We start from the raw sequence: 12,217 nt of genomic DNA, 5'->3' as shown, positions 1-12,217 counted from the left end.
ATCGTAGAGAGCATTACTGTCAATTTTGTTCTCAGCAGATGTGGCATATTGCAATGATTGATGCAAACTGTTGCTGAGATTTTTTCCTACTAAATGCAATCTGTGAAATCACGCAGTGATCAGCTAAAATATCTGGTACCTCCCTTTCCAAAAGGGTGATGTTGACCCACCAATGCAGGAGACTATCAGTGGCAATAGACATAATATTCGTGAGAGGAATGTTTTTCTCTTTAAAATAATCTTTGACAGTATTAAAACTAGATTTACCTTTGATATCTACAATCAAGTTTTTTGCAAAAAGCATCTCTTGAATAATTTTTCTTACCTTTACAAACCAGACCTATGCCCACAGTAAAGCCTATATTACCTGGCAAGGTTGATTCAGCCACTTGAAGGGAAAATTCGTTAGATATCAAAAGTTTGTATAAAGAAATTTTAACGTCTTCAGCCTTCTCATCATTTCGTCGCCTCACTGTATCGTGGATTATGGGATATTTTTTTATTACATTGGATGTGCCTGGATGGTATAAAACTGTTTCTTAAACTTCCTCGACAACCAGCAGTATCAACTCTGCTTCGATGGTATGAGCTTTCCAGATTTAACATTTTTGTGATGAGGTTGCTAGTAACCCTGAGACCGAAGGTGCCTTCAGAAACCTGAAGAAAGATATTCGTGAAAAATGACAAATCTTTATTTTGTTTGTCAGGATGAGTTTTTTGAAAANTAAATCCTAATTTTTTTAATCGTTTACATTACCCTACAAGAACACGATTAAAATAGTTTATTTAAAAACAATCTTTGAAATTATAACACAATTTCAAATTGTAAACTTCATGATGTTTCTAAAACACTGTTAAAAAAGCTTCAGTCCTCAGAAAATCTTTCTTCTTTAAGGCTAAAACTTTATATATATATATATATATATTATTTAAGATTATTTCTTCACATTCATAACACAAAAAAATGACTATTAAAAATCGTGTCTAGAATTGCAGGATTTCAACTATTAGCAACATATTAAAATAATATATTTTTACTATTAAAGTAGTATATTTTCTGAATAAAATTATTTTTAGATCCCAAAAACAAGTAAAAGAAAACGCTGTCAATTGTGCAACTTACCTTCCTTTAAAAACTGATATAAATTCATTCGAAAATAATATGAATTCATTATAATGCGGGAAAAAAAAGAAATGGAAATTATAAAAATATCATAGAAGATAAACACAAATATTATTAGTTATTCTGAAAACATTATTTATTATATTTTAAAATGTAAATTTTAAAATTTGTCTAAATGTAATACAAATTTAAATTTAAAATTATGTTTTATAACTTAAAAATTCACTTTATATTTTTAAGAAACTAAATTAGAATTATAGAACATTTTAAGTAAAGGTTGTTAAAACCTTTACTTAAAATGTTCAATGTAAATATTTTTCTGTAACATGTTTATTAATGTTGTTATAATTTTTATTTCAACTCAAAATATTTTTACTACTGAAACCAGTTGAAGGGGATTGATATAAAATATCACTGACTAAGGTTAGTTATAAGTTCAAAGAAGCCTTTGATCTTTTGAAAGTTATAAAGACGAATTTGTAACTATAATTATGTAAACAAAAATATTACTCGATTCAATAAAATGACAAATATTTAAATTGTAATGTATTACAAATTAAATTATTACATTTATTAAGTTAACTAACTTATGAAACTAATTGTGTTATAAAAGGAAATCTTGTTTTAAAGGAAATACTTTTAATTCTTATCGTACAGTGACCAAAATAAAAAACGAACCACCCTGAATAACTTTTGATCTAATGATCGGATCTTCACGATAATTTTAGTTGCGAAATCATTACACAAAACCCTATTTTCTCTAAATAGACTTGGTCTTTTTTTTCTTTTCTTTTTGACAAATTTGGATTTCTAATCCCCAAAAATTATTAGAGAATGCAAAGATATTTTATAACATGTTATAATAATACAAAGATATTATTAGATCATAAAGATCCAACTCCATGCAAATAATAACTTTTAGTAAATATTTATTAATTTTTATCACTATATTTAATAGCAGTCGAAAACAGCTTGAATTGTATCATATACAAATTTTTTTTACATCATATTAACGAATGTAGTTTTACTTGTCAAATTGCAGAATTTGAGCGAAATTCCTGAGTAATCGTGAATTCTTGATAAATCGAATTTTATAAAGTCCTATTTTCGTATAAAAGTTGTCGAAAAAAAGGTATGTTTATTCGGAGAAAGTATGTTTTTGTGTCTGATTTCGTAACTTAAAATATCATCTGCACTAATTAATAAGCATATTTGAGGTCACTGTCTCAAATCATTGTAAAACGTGAATCATTGTGAAATGTGATCATTAGATCAAAAGTTATACAGGGTGGTCCTTTTTCTTTATTTCAAGCACTGTACATAAGAAATTAGAAATATTTAATATGAAATTAACATTTACTTAGTAATTATATTGATACTTTATTTTATAGGCGTCGACGGTGTCAAATTTTTGAGGGAAATGAATTTGAAATTCAGTCGCACGAATTCTCTAAATTTCACACATAATAAAAAAATTATTTAAATTTGCTAAACGTCTGCAAAAAGATAAATATATTTCTTGAACTAACTTTTCATAAATTTAAATCGATGATGATTAGTGGCATTTTTTTTTTTTTTTTTTTTATTTTTTTATTTTTTTTTTNTTTCCCTTTTTTTTTTTTTTAATTTGTCTTAAATAGTGAGGGAGACTTGAAAAGATTTCCAATTACGACGATTAGATTTCTTAAACGACGACGAAGGACACTGTAGAAATTTTAATGTAGCATTAATCGGAATCGACAATTCTTATACGAAAAAGAAATTATTCTCGTCTTTATTATCGAAATTCTGTGATCTTTTTATCAATTTAATAAGAAATTTTACCACCAGTGACTAATTATATGGCATGTAGGAATATGATTTAAACAGTCTAAGATACTTAAAATAAGGATTTTCTGGTTAGTAAAAAAAAAATTATAAACAACAATGCCAAAACTAATTTTGCAAAAGCTTTACAATTTTTCTTCATAAATTTAATAATAATGGACGTTTGTAACTTATATCATAGTATGTTTCCGCTTTGTTTTAAAATACTTGAATACTAAGTTTTTATAGTCACTCCGAGCTATTAAACTTGATAACACCGTCAAATTATCGCCTATGTTGTTGTTGTTGTTTCTAATGTCACTTGCCACACGGGCAAGGCTGCTTGGTGAAACCGAGCAAATTTAAGGCAGAGTGTGAGTTTCTTGTTTTTCAGTGGCGCCATCCTATGGCCAAGAATTCGTCTTCAGCCACACGTCACAGCCCGTTTTATAGGGCGGACCCATTCACACATCCATTCATTCAATCACAGATCGTAATTTTGACCTGAATCAGAGAACGATCGAACACAGTACCCCCAGAAGTATTGATTTATCGCTTATAACTTTGTGAAACAATAATATTAATACCCTCTGAGTACTCGATAAAATCATTAATATAACATTACTTGAAATCGGGTTTGAACATTTCAACCACGGAATCCACAAATCAAACAAATAAAATTATTCTTGCCTTTTTCTTCGAAATTCTGTTATCTTTTTATTCATTTTATATGAAATTTTACCACCAGTGGCTCACTGTACAGCGCAAGGGCGCCGGCAGAATAATATAAAAGGGGGTGCAACCCTCTAACAAACTGCCCTCCCCTCCCCCCGAAAAAAAATTAAAATATTCTGCTATTACATTTTGTTTTGTTATTACATATACTTTCATCTGTTCATTTTTTCAAGATACATTTCTTCATTGTTAGCAAGATATTAAAAAAAAAAAAGTACGAATTTCTTGTACTTACAAATTTTGCCCAGAGGCGATCGCGCTGGCGCTGGCATAGCTACTGATTTTGAAGCACAAATAACTACAAACAGTAGTTTCGTATACTAAGGTGTTTGTGCACGCTTAGCATTGGTATTTATCGTGTTGATGAAGTTTTACAGTTGCGAGAAGTCAGCTTGTGTTATACACCTTTGTTAAACTGAATAACTAATAGAAAATATAATATTATTTACATTTTATTAAATGAAATTTAAAAATATAGCTTAGATATCTGCCAAGTTTGTGAATGCTCAGTGTGCATAAGAAAAGAATCAAAGATGACTCAGAATTCATTGAAAAAGTTAAAACAGATTTGGACAGCAAACAAGACGATTACAATTCTTGTTTGATTAAGCAATTTTTTAATTGTTATGTATCAATAATTACTTAATTATTAGTTTTTCCATGAAAATATGTTTAATAAAAAAATTTTATAACAAAATTTTTCTGTATCTCTTTAATTGTTTTTAAAAAAAAGCCAGGGGGGTGCAAGCGCACCCCCTTGCACCCCGCTGCCGGCGCCCTTGGTACAGCGTAAGAGGCGATTTAAGGAATTTAAGAGACTTGAAATGATAATTGTTTGCTAAGTAAAAGGAAAAAGTTATAAACAAGTATATCAACATTAATATTGCGAGAGCTTAACAATTTTTCGTCCTAACTTTAATACTAATGGACCTTTGTAACTTATATCAAAGTATATTTTCGCCTTGTTTTAAATTACGTGAATACAAAGTTTATATTGTCACTTCGAGCTATTAAACTAGGTAACACTAAAAGATTATTGCTTATAACTTATTAGTAAAACAATAATATTAATACGTTCTCAGGACTCGGTAAAAGTATTAATATAGCATTACCTGGAGTCGGGTTTTAAAAAAATTAAAAAAAGAAGTAAAAAAAAATTGTAATAAACAACTATATCAACATTAATATTACAAGAGCGTTACAATCTTTTATCATGAGTTTAAGCTTATCAAATTTTAAAATTTAATAATAATAGACCTTTGTAACGTAGTATATTTTCGCTTTGTCTTAAAATAATTTAATACATATAAAGTTTAAATAGGTATTTTTTTACCTGCCTCCTTCCTTTAATTTAATTTAGTGTCAAGAACAATCAGATGTAAGAGCCACAAATGGTTAATTCCTCATACGTTTCTCAGATAAATTACAATTAAGTTAATAGCTTTTTTTGTTAATAATTTATAAAAATTTAAACTTTTAAAATTGTTTGAAATATTTTCTACTGTTCAAGTTATCTAGTTTATTTCCTTCTCATTTTTTGCCAAAACATGATAACTGTGTATTAAAATTAATATAACTGCTGAGTAATTCAGCTGATTAAAAATTAAATCTATTTTACGTTTTATGCACGTTCATGTCAATCATGTAGTCATGTTTTAGATATGTGTGAGCAAAAGGAGTTATCAAAACATGTTACTTGAACAATAGTTAATGAGGTCGGCAAAAGACGCTTTATCGGCAACATATTCATTAATAGCCAAAAATGAAAAATGTTTTGTGTCGCCTTATAAAAAAAATCTCTTTGCTGAAAAAAAGATTCCGTAAAAAAGAAACATAAACGAAAAACGATAATAGCCCCGTTAATAAATATTTCATAATTGTTTATTAAAAAAAATGACATTTTTTTTTCAAAATCAAAGGAAAGAAAAAAAAGATTTTGTAGTATGCAAACCTGACCACCTAACGTTTTTCTACATAATGATTACTACTGATTTTCTACTGATTATTCAAAATGCTATACATTAAGTACGCAGAATTCTATAAAGAATGCAAAAATACAATGCGCAAAAAAAAAGAAACATTCTAAATAATTTTTGATTGAATGATCGGTTATATGCTACATAGTTAATGCAGATGATATTTTAAGTTACTAAATAAGACATAAGACTTTCTCTGAATAAACACACCTCTTCTTAGACGGAGTTGGATTTCTTACTCTCAAAATATAAGAAAAGCTACAATCTGGGTAATATGGTGTCAATAGCCGATTAAAATCTTTTCTGTTTTCCCCTGTATAAGATATATTAAAAAAAAAAAATGCACAACCATTAACCGAAAGCCAACTTTTGAAAAATATCAAAGAAACTCAATTTCAACTAAAAAATATTTATCTGTGTTTATGATGAGAAAGTTGATATGTCATTGCATTTAATGTATAAAGAACATATAAGAAGGAAAAATTTAAGAAATCTAATTATGAATAAGAAAAATTCACAAATATTTATAAAGTGATAAAAATTACCCAGTCGTTTACTGAAGGTCGAATTACGGAAGTTCAATTTTGACAAAAAAATTTTTTTTGTGTTTATGAAGAGAATGTTGTTACGTCACTTCCTACGTGGAATTAACTTTTTAAGTCTTTCATTTTGCATTAAAATATGTTTTATAAATGCATCTATATTTGTGTTATAGGGGGGGAAAACAGAACTATGACGACCCTACTTTTATTTGCTCGAAATATATAATGTATGTTAGAACATAAAATAAAGAATTACTCAATCATTTTGTGATTATTAAAAGCTCTTGATTTCTTTAAAAAATTTCCTTCATATTGTTATGAATTTGTAAATGTGTGCAGAATTTTGTGAATATTCTTTTATTACGGAGCTAAATATCTCAGACGGACCCTAAAGAAACAGTTTAATAAGAAAATTTGTAAGAAAGTTAACGTAATTTAAAAGAAAGTACACATAACGTTCTCTAACGTAATTTAAAAGAAAAAATAACGCCTGAACATTTACTTTACAAGCTTTAGAAAATAATGCCTAACGAATTTTTATACAACCTCTGTGTGGCAACATTTTTGCCGACTTAGCGATAATATTGGCGACTTAGTGTGAGTATTTTGGCAACAAAATGGTCGTTCTGGAAAATTCGAGTTTGAAAGCAGTAATATTTACCGAACGGAATTACAGGAAAATTGTCTAGAAGGCTGTTTTTCCAAGGCTCCATCCCGTCGTAATATGAAATTATGTTCGTTTTTTTTTTTTTTTTTACTAATAATATGCTATTTATTGACGAATAATAAATATGCTATTGCTAGAAAATCCATGTTTCAAAGCAATAGGTCTAGTATTTGCTGAACGGAGTTGAATTGTCTAGAAGGCTGTTTTTCGAAGGCTCTATCCCGTCGTGATATGAAATTATGCTTTTTTTTACGAATAATATGATATTTTTATAATTGCTCTGGGCTTACAATTGTTACTCATGACTGTTAGTTTAGCAAGTCAAGTTTAGCCTATCTAAATATAGCGCTGTCTGCGCTTAATTTAAAAATATCAAAATGGAGAAAAACCACAATTTTGTGAAAATGGAAATCGTTTGCTGTAATTGAATGATAAATATAGTTTTAGCGATAGTCTAGAAATAGTTGCTGCTAATAAATTTCTGTAGTCTTAAGGACTGTTTTATTCGTCTCCAAACAAAACGAACCCCTGTGCTCGTACAATAGTAAGAAATTTAAAAAAAAATTACTTCTAATAGTTTTAGAGAGACATAATAGGCAAAATAACTTGTAATAATTAGCAACAAATTATAATATTCTTTAAAAAAATAATTATTTTTCTTATCACAAATGAATGTAAAATATACAATAATGTATAAATTGATAAGTGAATGTATCAAATTTATGAATGAATCATGAATTTAATCATTATTCCTTTATCGCTTGCTACAAGACATTTCATGAAAAAATAAAAATGTGGAAATATTTACGTTTGCGAAAATAATTATCGAAAATTAACGAGTGAGGTATAAAGGGGACATATCCGTATCGTGATCTATCGCGCCAACTACGATCGCCAAGGTGCCAAATATGTTTTAAACTTGCTAATTTTTTTAAATAAAAATGTAGTTGTTTGCTCGGGGGTGACTAAGAGTAATACTTTTCGAGTTAGTCCCTTATTGTGATGTTGTTTTTAGTTTCTCGCTGCCCTCTGTCCAGAAGTTGCCACCTTGCTGTGGAAGATTTGGCAACTATTCTGCCACAGATCACGATACGGAAATGTTCTCGGTTTCAAATTCAAAATTTTTACTTTATCTTTCATGGATAGAAAAAATAGAAACATGGATTGAGCAAATAAAAGAAGAAGGGTTACAGCAAAAATGTCAGGAAGCAGCACATGCCAATTTTCCCATATCAGTGCTAATTTTTAGTTTTCCATAATATTAATGCTGATATTAATATTAATGTCATAATATAAGCGTTGTTTTTCAAAGCTCTGACTCCAAGGAAAATAAAAAAGCCATAGTTTAAATGCCTTACACTTGAAGCAATGTGATGATTTAAAACTGTATATATAATCTTGCCGAGAAGAAATATCTGAGCTTTGTAACAGACAAATAACTTAAATATTTTAAAAATTAACTTTTTTAAAAAATTGCCAATTTGGCGACATTTTTTCACTTAAATGAAAATAATCAAAACCACTGATTTATTTTCAATTTTTGCAAGTTCTTATGAGCCCAGGTAAGGCAGCATTGGAGTAAGTTTTTAAGTATTGAAAAATTACACCACAAACACTTTTCATTTTCACCAAACTGTGGCTTTTCTCCATATTGACATTTTGCGTTTTCAAAATAAGCGTAGACAACGCTGACAATCATCAATTGATGCAGTTTTTACAACCCATGATTTGTAATGTGTTGACGTTAATAAAAGTCCATTGAGCTACCACGTTCCTCCATTTAAAGGTTGCAAAAATGCTATCGCAATCATGAATTTTCGCTCTTTTATAATTACTTAATCGTCATTATAAGTTTTCTTTTTATTTATTTATATTATTTTAATTATCGTTAATTATTTAAATTTAGTGAGATTCTTATACTTGCTGCTAAGAGGTTTTAAATCAGGTGCCAATTTAGTTACTTTTACTCTCAGAGCTTTCCCAAATTTGTTTAATGCTAGGTGATCTTTTTTAGAAGAAATTCCTTCTTTAGATTATTTTTTTACGACATTAAATCTACATTTAGCAAAATACGAAGATAGAATCGATTAAAACAGTTCTTCCCTGTTCGGTATTTTCAATATTTAATTCTGGTTTTCTCACAAAAGCCTTGCCATAGCTTTTTTTATATTAAAATAAGTTTTAACTCATTAATCATTTTGCACGTCTTTTAGTTTCTCCTTGATATTACATCTTTGAAATATCAAACGAATCTACTAGCATTGGTTGCACAATATAAAATGGGAAATCATTTTCATTTTTTGTATCAGAAAATCTATTTTTATCAGTCAATATAAGAGCATTAACATATAGTTACGGTTAACTTATGCTCTGCAGCAGTCTGTTTTCTAATCCCCCTCCAGGTGGGGGATGGGCCTTAAGGCCCCATGCTCGGACACTAGACCTGAAAATTTAAATTTTCAGTTGGTAGCCAGTAGTCGATAAATTCTTATGAGTTGTAGTCGTTTTTTCCTTAAACTTAATGAGTCGGTGACTGATGTCGATTGGTCCTTTTAACTTAATAGTAACTTTTAAAAGTAATAATAATAATTTGCTCGAACTAAATTTTATTTTCTTTAAAAAAAAATTCACATTAGAAATAATCTACGACTTTAAAAATTTAATTTGACAATAAAAATAACATTTATATGTGAAAAAATTTTGTTAAGCGTACCTACTTTATGTAAAAATATTCCGGGAAGCAAAATACGTTTAATGTATGCATAGCAACTCTGAAATATGGGAACTCTCTTTCCACTTGATGAATTCTGAAGAATCAAAATTTTTAATGGAGGCATTTAAATGAAAGTTCTGTTTTTTAGAGTCTCATTCTACAATGATTTATTTTTATCATTAAACGATTTTTAATAAAAGCGATGGGGAAAAGTGACCAGTTGTTTATTTAATTTTAGTCGTCACATTCCTTTGTCTACCCGCCATGTGCCGAGGGGTTATTTTCAGGGCTATTGGAAACAGTGCTGTGGGTAGTGGATATACAGAGTATTAAAAAAAAAGGTATTGGATTCGGAAACGGCGAAATATTTAGAAATATACATCGGATCGAAATAGTTACATTCGAATTTTTTAAAAGCTTTCCAATGATAGCAAACTCGATCTTTTATCCCCACCCCCAGCGGAATGGGATTCGTAATTATTTCGCACCGGAATTTAGTTCCGAGCGGAATCAAGAGTTCGTAATGCGGCCTAACTGACATTCACGGATTTATGACGTCACGAGAGCTTCATTTCGATCGGAATTAGATTCCGTGAAGCTTTATAATATTATAATATATTAAATTAACCCCTATTTGAGTTGTAGATTTATGCTTTTGTTTTACAGATGGCGCTGTAAGCGAGAAAAAATTAAATAGAACAGGAGCTGTTTTAAATGGCGGTGACTCCAGACCCACAGGATTAGGAAGATAAAAATAGACACGTTGAAAAAAAAAATTTATTGATTTTTTTTTATTTTGCAGTGCACAACCTTCAGTAAGTAAATAAAAAAAGGAAAAATAAATAAATAAAAAAAGAAAAAGGTGAGACATAAAAAGCGTTTCTTAATTAGATTGGGATGGAAGGAGATTGATAATTTAATAGAAGTTTAAAAGCAATAAAATTGTGCAGTTAGTTCTTTTTATATTAATGTAATATTGTACATTTGGATGTTTTCATGCATGTTTTAATCTTTGCCAATGCCACCATATAACCAGCATGGTACGATTACTTGTTAGGGTCCAACCAATACCGAGCATATAAAGGCTAGAATCATTTTATAATTCGAAAGAAAGATAGAAAGGAATCAATGAATCATATAGTAATTTAGGTGGTGGAGGGAATTATCTTGTCTTATTTTTACATTTATTTTGATAGGGTAGCTATCAAAATACTGTGGATATAGTGAATGAATAAGTAAATAAAAGAACGAGAGGAAATGAAGGAATCATTAACAGTAAATCATTTTGTAATTACAAAAACGTAAAAAAAAAGCTTTAAAGCATTGTGTTATGCATTTGACCTGTTCCATCCTATTTCTATGATTGATACAGCGAGTGAATAAAGGAAGAAAATAAAGGTGATTTTAGAATTAACAAACGCAGTTTAAAAAAGTAAAATTTGTGGTATTTCAATCGACATTAAAAAATTTTTTCAACTGTTGTGCCCTTATTTTCTACATTTATATTGATACGAAATTTAAAAAAAAATTAAATAATAAAAATGAAGGCTCAAAAAGAAGCATTTAGACTTTCGATAATTCTTCATTTCTCATTAAAGAGAAGGGAAAAAAAATAAGCGTTTTGACACACACGAAGATACACGATTTTCAGGAAATCGGTTAAATTTTAAATAATGTCAACATTATAAAATTACATTGTTTACACACAATTTAATCGCAGCTTAGATAAGAAAATCTTCGTTGTTTTTCGTGAATGTCTACTAGATTGTAGCTGAAACCAGATTATTGTTATTTATTTTCACCTGTGAAAGAAATGTGCTATTTTTATGCTTTAAATATCAAAACAATTGATCACGTGAAAGTTCTTTGTTACGAAAGATTGTCGAAACCAGTTTGAAAAGAACGTTTTCAAACAAAAAATAACGCCTCGAACAGAAATTTCACTTTTTTTTATTTTATTGGAATGTAATAAAAATGAATATCTTTGTATTTTATTGTTGTTGATGCAATTACACACTTATTTTATCCTTTTTCAATAATAGATGGATTTTATAAAGTTCCGAGGATAATTTATTATGTTGTGCCGCCATCTTTGTTTAAATGCATATACATGCAGTCGAGAAGCAAAGGATTAGTAAAGTTCATTCGGCTGACCGCAATTTTTCTCTTTCTTCTTTTTAACTTTGATGAATTTAAATCAATAATGGTTCATGAAAATTTTGTTTATTTGGCTGAAATATCGAAGGGAACTTAAAGAGATTTCGAATAAATCAGAGGGACAAATACCCCTCCCCCCACAGCGACACCCACGGCGCATTAAAAATATTGAAAATGTATGTAGAATATATATTTTTCAATAAGTTTTTTTAAAATATGATGATAATATTTATCGAGTATGCATTAACATGCTTCACTGAGCATAAACTTTTTTTTTTTGGGGGGGGGGGAGAGCACAAAATTATTTTGGTTATTATATGCAATAATTGCACAAAATTTTGTGAGCTTAACTTAAAAATTTTTTTTTTTAAAAAATTTTTTTTTTTGCTGTAACTTTTCAAACATTTAATTTTATATTAATATTAAAAATATAACGAAGTTTTTGGATGAATTAAAAATTGATCGAAATATTATTGCTTTAAAATTAGAAAAAAAATT

Source organism: Parasteatoda tepidariorum, chromosome 8 (genome assembly GCF_043381705.1).
Source record: "Parasteatoda tepidariorum isolate YZ-2023 chromosome 8, CAS_Ptep_4.0, whole genome shotgun sequence".
In the NCBI taxonomy this organism is placed as follows: Eukaryota; Metazoa; Arthropoda; class Arachnida; order Araneae; family Theridiidae; genus Parasteatoda; species Parasteatoda tepidariorum.
This window is presented reverse-complemented; position numbering follows the sequence as displayed.